This window comes from Nymphaea colorata, chromosome 12, assembly GCF_008831285.2.
Source record: "Nymphaea colorata isolate Beijing-Zhang1983 chromosome 12, ASM883128v2, whole genome shotgun sequence".
In the NCBI taxonomy this organism is placed as follows: domain Eukaryota; kingdom Viridiplantae; phylum Streptophyta; class Magnoliopsida; order Nymphaeales; family Nymphaeaceae; genus Nymphaea; species Nymphaea colorata.
Genome location: NC_045149.1, coordinates 6,894,821 through 6,903,051, shown reverse-complemented (window position 1 = coordinate 6,903,051; position 8,231 = coordinate 6,894,821).

The window sequence follows — 8,231 nt, the reverse complement described above, 5'->3', positions numbered from 1 at the left end:
GGAACAACTTAAAATTACCAACTTCAAATTTAATGTGGGCGGAGGGAGCTTGGACTCATGCAAGAGTCTAAGCTAAGTCCCTAAGGCCATATTAGAAGGTTCTTTTTGAAATGTTTTGGAAAATATGATTTATATAAGTATAGAATGTATTATTTAGTTTGTTGTAAGGGCTATATTTCTTCCACCGTTGGGTATGAAAGAAAACAAGCAACATAACGAAGCACTCGTTAGGGTTCCTAATGTGATGATTAAGAAAGAATCTAGCGCAAAATGTCATGAAAATGCATATTAATATGTACATTTTCGTGAGGGTTTATCCCGGGTTGGACAAGTCCCAACCTCAAAAATTAATATGAAAATAAAGAGTCCCCAAACCACACTCTCATTCCCGACATGCATTCACATGTAAGTAAAGAACCAAACAACTATGCATGCATAATATATAGATAACTTTCAAGGAAGGAAAGAAAGAAGAGGATAATGAAAAAAGCAAAGTTCAATTAGAAGGGAAGACATGATGTAACTATGAATTGATATACCACCTCATCTTCTCATGTTCTCGGTGCACTTGAGTATAGCCTCTTGACTCTAAAATAAAGATTGAGAGCTATCTCTTTTGGCCATGGAGAAATGAGGAAGAGAGGAAAATAAGAAACAAAAAAAAAACAATAAGAATGTATTCATGAAAAGAAAGAACATGATTAAAATGAAAGATCATCTCATCTTTCTATGCTCCCGGTGCACTTTGAGTATAGCCTCTTGTCTCTAAAAAGAGATTGAGAGCTACCTTTTTTAGCCGTGGGGAGATGAAGATGAGAAGAAAATGTAGAAAGAGATACAATAACGAAGAAATGAAATAACAAGAATAATATATTGAAGAAATGAAATAACAATAACAACAAAAATATATTCATTAAGGAAAAGAATAACAACAAGAATATATATTGAAGAGAAGAAAGAGCAAGAAGATATTGATAAAGAGAAATAACAAGAACAACAAGAATACTTGAAAGAGCATGATTTAATCATAAAATAAAATATCATCTCATCTTCTCATGCTCCCGGTGCATTTGAGCATAGCCTCTTGTCTCTAAAAAGAGGTTGAGTGCTATCTCCTTTGGCCATGGGGAGATGAAGATGTGAAGAGAAAATGAAAACAACAACAAGACTATATTTAAGAAAAAGAAATAAATAATAATAAGAATATTAATGAAAGAAAGAAGAGAGAAATGAGAGGGATGAAGATTACATACCTCTAATGGAAATGACCTAAGAAAGATGAACACCTCCACTTGAAGATCCCCTTTTGAATGAAACTCCAAGAGTGCTTGCTCTAAGTTGGAGAAGGAAATGGAAAGAGGGAGAGGGAGAGAGAGAGAGCTCAAGAGAAACTCTAGTCTTCAAGTGAGAATACACTAGAGTTTCTCTCAAGGACAATCTTGCCCAAGAGGGAGGATATGGGGGGGTATTTATAGAGGTTTTTGGAGCCAAAACCCAAATTTGAATTTTTTGACCTAAAAATACTAAAATCACCCTCCAAAGGAGATTTTTTTGGCCAAAAGGAAGGACAAATCGGTCTTGTCACCCAAAAAGACTAAAATTACCCTCTAAAAGGATGTTTTTTGGTCAAAAGGAGGGGTAAATTGGTCTTGTTTACCAAAAAGACTAAAATCACCTCTAAAAGGAGGTTTTTTGGTCAAAAGGAGGGGCAAATCGGTCTTGTTTAAAAAAGACTAAAATCACCCTCTAAAAGGAGGTTTTTTGATCAAAAGGAGGGGCAAATCGGTCTTGTTTAAAAAAAGACTAAAATCACCTCTAAAAGAGGTTTTTGGTCAAAGAAAGGGGCAAATTAGTCTTAAATGATTGATTTGGATCTGAACTTGGGTTTTGGATCTAAAATTAGTATTTTTGGATTTAATTTGGATCTGAGAGTAGTATTTTGGATTTAATTTGGATCTGAAAGTTGTATTTTGAAAATCTTGTGCCTAAATTGAATTTCGCACTTGGATAAAACATCATAGTCCTTTAGAAAAATTTGGGGTGATTACAGATGCCCCTCTTTGTTAATAAGCCGGTGTTAGCCGTGCTTAGTGACAAAGATAAACGCCACAAATTTTTCAAACAAGACATTTTCATAGAGATGTTTCAGGCTTTACCCCTTACCTGAATGTGTTGTTTGAGCTTAAATTGCAGGTTTAACCCCTTACCTGCATGGGTTTGCCGATTTCAAATTCAGGATTAACCCCCCTGAATGGGTTGCCTTGACTTGCATCACAAGTTGAACCCTTTAACTGTGTGGGTTGCTTTGGCTTGTAGCACAGGTTTAACCCCTTTGCCTGCATGGGTTGCTCTCAAGCTCTGAGCGATAAAAATAAAAATGCCCCAGTGTAATTGTCATGTTTTACAACTGGGAAGAATTTAGATTGAATAGTCGATGTGGAAACACAAATGATTGACATTGATTGGAAAATGAATACAAGAGAACTAGGCATAAAATTTCTTGAGGTGAAGGGCATTAACAGGATCGGCAAATTCCACCCCATCAGCATCAATTAGTCGGTATGAATTGTGGGGCAAAACTTCCTTAATGACATATGGGCCTTCCCAATTTGGTGCCCACTTGCCTCGTGGTCGTCCTCTCAGGTACACTGAAGATCGTAGGACCGAGTCATTCACTTTGAACTGTCTCTCGATAACTGACTTGGCAAATTGTCTGGCTACCCTTTGGCGATAAGCTTCAGCATGTTCAGCCGCTTTTAGCCTCTTTTCATCTAGCAAATCGAGTTGCATTAGCCTTTTTTGTTGATATTGAGTAAGAGGGAGCTCTATGAGATAAGCGAACTTCAAAGCAGGTTTCAACACATGTAATGGTAGAACCACTTCTGTTCCATAGACTAGCTCTGCTGGAGTGGCATTTGTTGGAGTTCTCATAGTGGTGCGATATGCCCATAGAGCGTTGTGCATCTTTTCATGCCAATCTCTTCCTGTTTCTACTGTTCGTTCCAAGATGCGGATCAGGATCTTGTTGGTAGCCTCTGCTTGTCCATTGCCTTGGGGGTAATAAGGAGCTGAAAAATGGTGCGTGATGTGGTATTTGCTGCACAACTGTCTCATCTTTTCATTCTTGAAATGAGTTCCATTGTCTGATACTATATCATGAGGGACTCCAAATCTGCAAAGAAGATTTTTGTGAATGAAGGACACTACATGACGTCCTTCCACCGTTCTAAGTGTGACGACTTCTACCCACTTGGTAAAATAATCTGTTGCAGCAAGAAAATACTTATGGCCGTTAGAAGCTGCAGGGGATATCGGTCCGACTACGTCAAAGGCCCACATTGAAAACGGCCAAGGAGATGTCACAGAATGCAAGTGAGATGCTGGGGCATGAATTACTGGAGCATGCAGTTGACATTCTTTGCATCTTTTGACAATTGGTGACAATCTTTTTGCATGGTAGGCCAATAATACCCTGCTCGAATTATTTGTTTGGTGAGGGTTTGGTAACCAACATGGCCTCCACAATCTCCTCGATGTGATTCTTCGATTACTTTCTTTGCCTCATCTTCATCAAGGCACCGAGAGTATTCAGTGCTAAATCTACGTCTGTATAATACCCCTGCTAGGATAAAGTACCTTGCTGACATACGTTGTATTGCTTTTTGTTCATTTTTAGACATTTCAGTCGGGAATTCTCCGCTTTCAATATACCTTTTGATGTCATGGTACCAAGGCGTATCCCCCCCTTGGATATGATGAACATGCGCCATCGTTTCAAAAGCAGGGTGTTCTAATCTTCCAATCTCAAAAGAGCGGATTGCTTCATTGGTTCGAAAAGTGATGGTTGATCCTAAGCTCGCGAGGCCATCCGCAATAGGGTTACCTTCTCTCTTTACGTGAGCCAATTGTACTTCTTCGAATTGACAGATTAAGGAGGTAGCAATTTCTTGATATGCACCAACTTTTCATCTTTGACTTGCCATTCTCCATTCACTTGGTTTATAATAAGCTGAGAGTCGCCGAAGGCATGCACTCTTTTCACTTGAAAACTCAATAAAGAACGAAGTCCTTGTATGAGGGCTTCATATTCAGCCATGTTATGGGTACATGGAAAATCAAGTTTCAAAGAGTACGAGATCATTTCGCATTCTGGAGTGATGAGTAAGATGCCTATGCCTGCTCCCATCACATTTCTGGACCCGTCAAAGTACATCTTCCATGTCGAAACCGTTTCCAATCTTAGTACATGTTCATCTGGAAACTCATCATTTGTTCTGATTTCTTCGTACTGAGGGAAGTCTGCTAACTGATCCGCAATTGTTTGTCCTTTGATTGACTTTTGAGACACATATTCAAGATCATATTGCATCAACAGAACTTGCCATTTTGCGATACGCCCATTAAGGAATGGTTGTTCCAAGATGTACTTGAGAGGATTTAGTTTGGAGAGTATCTTGACCTCACAAGCCAATAAGTAATGTCTCAACTTCTGACACATCCAAACCAATGCCAGACAAGTTTTCTCTATTGGAGAGTACTTCTTTTCGTACTGAACAAAAGTCTTGCTAATGTAATAGATTGCATATTCGATGCGACTTCCTTCCTCATATTGTGCCAAAAAGCCGCTACATGCTGACTCATTCACTGTGATGTAAAGCAGCAGTGGTCTTCCCAACGTTGGTGGTTTTAGAATTGGTGGATTTAGAAGGTATTTCTTGATCCTTTCGAATGACTGTTGGCATTCAAAACCCCATTCAAACTTGACACCTTTCCTCAGTAGCTGGTTGAATGGCTCGCATCTCATGGCCAGATTGGAAATGAATCGTCTGATGGATTGGATTCGTCCTTGCAAGCTTCGCAACTCCTTGATATTGGTAGGTGGTGACATATCGATTATTGCCTTGGCTTTTTAAGATCCATTTCAATTCCCTTCTTACTGACCATGAAACCCAACAGTTTGCCTGACTCAACCACAAACACACATTTTTGAGGATTCAGGCGAAGCTTGTACTGTAAAAGCCTCTCGAATACTTGGGCAAGAGTTTCAATGTGATCTTCTCTTGTCTTGGATTTGATCAATATGTCATCGATATATGCATCCATGATTTTATGCATCTGGTCATGGAAGATGGCGGCCATGGCTCTTTGATAGGTTGCTCCAGCATTCTTCAACCCAAATGGCATTACCGTGTAACAAAAAGTACCCCATGGTGTAGTAAAAGCGGTCTTAGGTTGATCTTTGACTGCTAATTTGATTTGATTATATCCCGAATATCCATCCATGAAAGAAAACATTGCATGGCCTGCAGTACTGTCTACCAATAGATCAATGTTTGGAAGAGGATAATCATCCTTTGGTGTGGCTTTGTTCAAGTCTCGAAAGTCGATGCACAACCTAACTTTGCCATTTTTCTTGGGGACCACCACGATGTTCGCCAACCATTCGGGGTAATCGATGGCACGAATGAATTTTGCCTTTAGCAAGTCCTCTAGTCCTTCTTTTACAGGGCCTTCTAGTCGAGGGTCAAGCTTGCGCAATTTTTGCTTAATCGGCTTGCAATTAGGATTTAAGGGCAAACGATGTTCAACCAATTGGGGGTCTAAGCCTGGCATATCTTCATAAGTCCAAGCAAAAGCTTCTTGGTTACTTATAAGAAAGTCCACCAATCTTTTCTTCTCATTCGCTGACAAACTGGTGCCAATTTGAAGAATTTTAGGATCTTCACTGGTTCCAATATTAATTTCTTCAATTGGATCATTCACCAAAGATGAGGGATGCTCTTGTTTCTGAATCTGAGTGAATTCTGGTAATTCTGACTCGGGTATTGCCATAGGTTCCATTTCACCGGATGCTTGTTTGATAAATGCTTTCTGGGGGGACTTTCGTGGAAAAAGAATAAACTGAGACATATTGAGTTCCGACATCCTGTAAAGAGGATAAAGGAAAGAGTTGGACGAAATTGACAACAAAAAATTACTTGCATTTGCATATATATAAAAAAAAGTTCTTAGTTCATAGAATGGGTTCTCTCATGAGACGAGACAAAAAGATGTTCAAAATTACAAAATTCATGGGAGGATTTTGAAACAAAAGTGAATACTATCAGCCCCCAAGATCTTCTTCAAATTCCTTCATGATATCCCAGTCCTCTCATGTTCATCTGAAAAGATATGCTAATTGGTTGCAAGATGCCATCTTCATTTTTCCCAAGGCCAGTGAATGGACGGTAGCCACCTCTCAGAAGCAACTGAAAACCCTTGGGGTTTTTCATGAAATGAACATACAATAGGTGTTCTTGGTAACTTGCACAATTGCTTGAAATAGCATAAGCATTCCCGGATGGTTCATCTATCTCCATGTTCTGCATCCATTCTTCCAAAGGTCTGTCATTTGTTGTTCTTAAGCTCGGTACATCTACCGGATCAATTGGCCTAGGGAGCATAGGTTGCATCAACCTCTTGACTGAATCCTCAGCACGGACAGTGATGACTGATGGACCAAAATTCCATTTTAGGCATTGATGAAGAGTGGATGGGATCGCTCGTACTTGATGGATCCAAGGTCGTCCCAAAAGCAGGTTGTATGATGGTGGTACGTCTACCACATGAAATACAATGCAATGGCTAGTATTTTCAATGATCACATTCATGTCGAGGGTACCTTTGCTGTTCATGCCTCGGCCATCGTATCCGTAGATCTTGGTATTATCAGAACGATATCCGTTTTCACGAAACCCCAATGTTTTAGCCGTGAGATCAGGACAAATATTCAAACCACTTTCTCCATCAATCAAAACATGTGGCACCGTCATCCCATTGACCTGAACAACGATGTAAAGAGCATCTTCATGGAAATATCCCCATTTTGAGAGGTCTTTTTCTGAGAAGGTAATTGACTGATTTTTAGAAGCTTGAATCGAGTCTCCCTCATCCATATGCTCTTCCAAGGGGAGAACGTCCAAATAGCATGGATCTTCATCTGAGGAGTCATTTGATGATTCGTCGCCTTGTAAGATAAAAGTCTTTGGAATCATAGGAAGTTTCTTGGGCAAACTTTCTATCCTGCCTTTCATCATAGCAATGAAATCTAGAGGTTCCTTACCTTGGTCTACCACCATGATTTTGTATGAGCTGCTCCCAATATAAGGTCGAATGTGCTCTTGTGGATGGTACGGAAGTGGAGTGACTTAGTGATCATGGCTACTACCGCCTTTCCGTGGTCAGGGAATGGATTCCTTAGTATTTCAGGGGTACTATCATCACAAATCTTGAGATCTTTGTTGATGAAGTCTTGAATAATATTTTTGAGAACAAAACAATCCTCAGTGTCATGACCAGGGGTACGATGAAACTTGCACAGTTTTTCTTTATTTCCTCCCATCATTTTCGGAGGCTCTGACACTTTTGGCAAGACGATAGTTCCTTTGGCGAGAAGGTATTCCAGGATCTTCTCCCGAGACTGGCTCAGAGGAGTGAATTTTCAGTCGTAGCTCCAACCTGGGTGTTTGTTCTTCCTTTCATCGTCGCCTTTGAGAAACTGTGTGTTCTTCTTGAAACTGACTCCCTTGTCATGCTTGTAGTTATTATCATGGTCCTTTCTAATGCCAGCATTGGCTATGAATTGTGCAGGCAGTTGTGTCCTTCCTCCTTTCTTTCCATCTTCTTTGTACTTAGGAGCAATAATTCCATCAAAATCTCCTTCATCAATCCCTTCTTCTATCGAGTTTGCTTGTTCAATTAAGTCAGCAAAGGTTTTGATCGGGGCATTGCGGATGAGACTTTTCAAGGGTTGGGCAAGATTTTTCCTAATGAGTGATAAGGCTTGTGTCTCAGAAATGGGCTCCTTCATCTTATTGCATTGCATTCTCCATTTTTGGATGAATTCTCGAGCCTTTTCTCCCTGTTTCTGACGAAGACTGCAAATGGTACTGAGGGTTGGAGCCATGGGAGCATTTTGTTCAAATCTTTCAACAAACATGTTAATCAACTTGTCAAACTCCTTCAGCTCGATTGGATTGATATTTTCTTTATACCATTGTGCGGCAATGCCTTCAAGACTTCTTGGAAAATATCGGAACAAAGCTCTGTTATTTGTCCGAATTTTGTAGCAATCATTGAAAAAGGTTGAAACATGAACGTGTGGACAGGTGGTTCCATCATATCTGATGAATTCTCTGGGCAAGCCTTTCACGTCTTCGTCTCCTTCAATGCCAAGGTAGTAGTCCTCACAT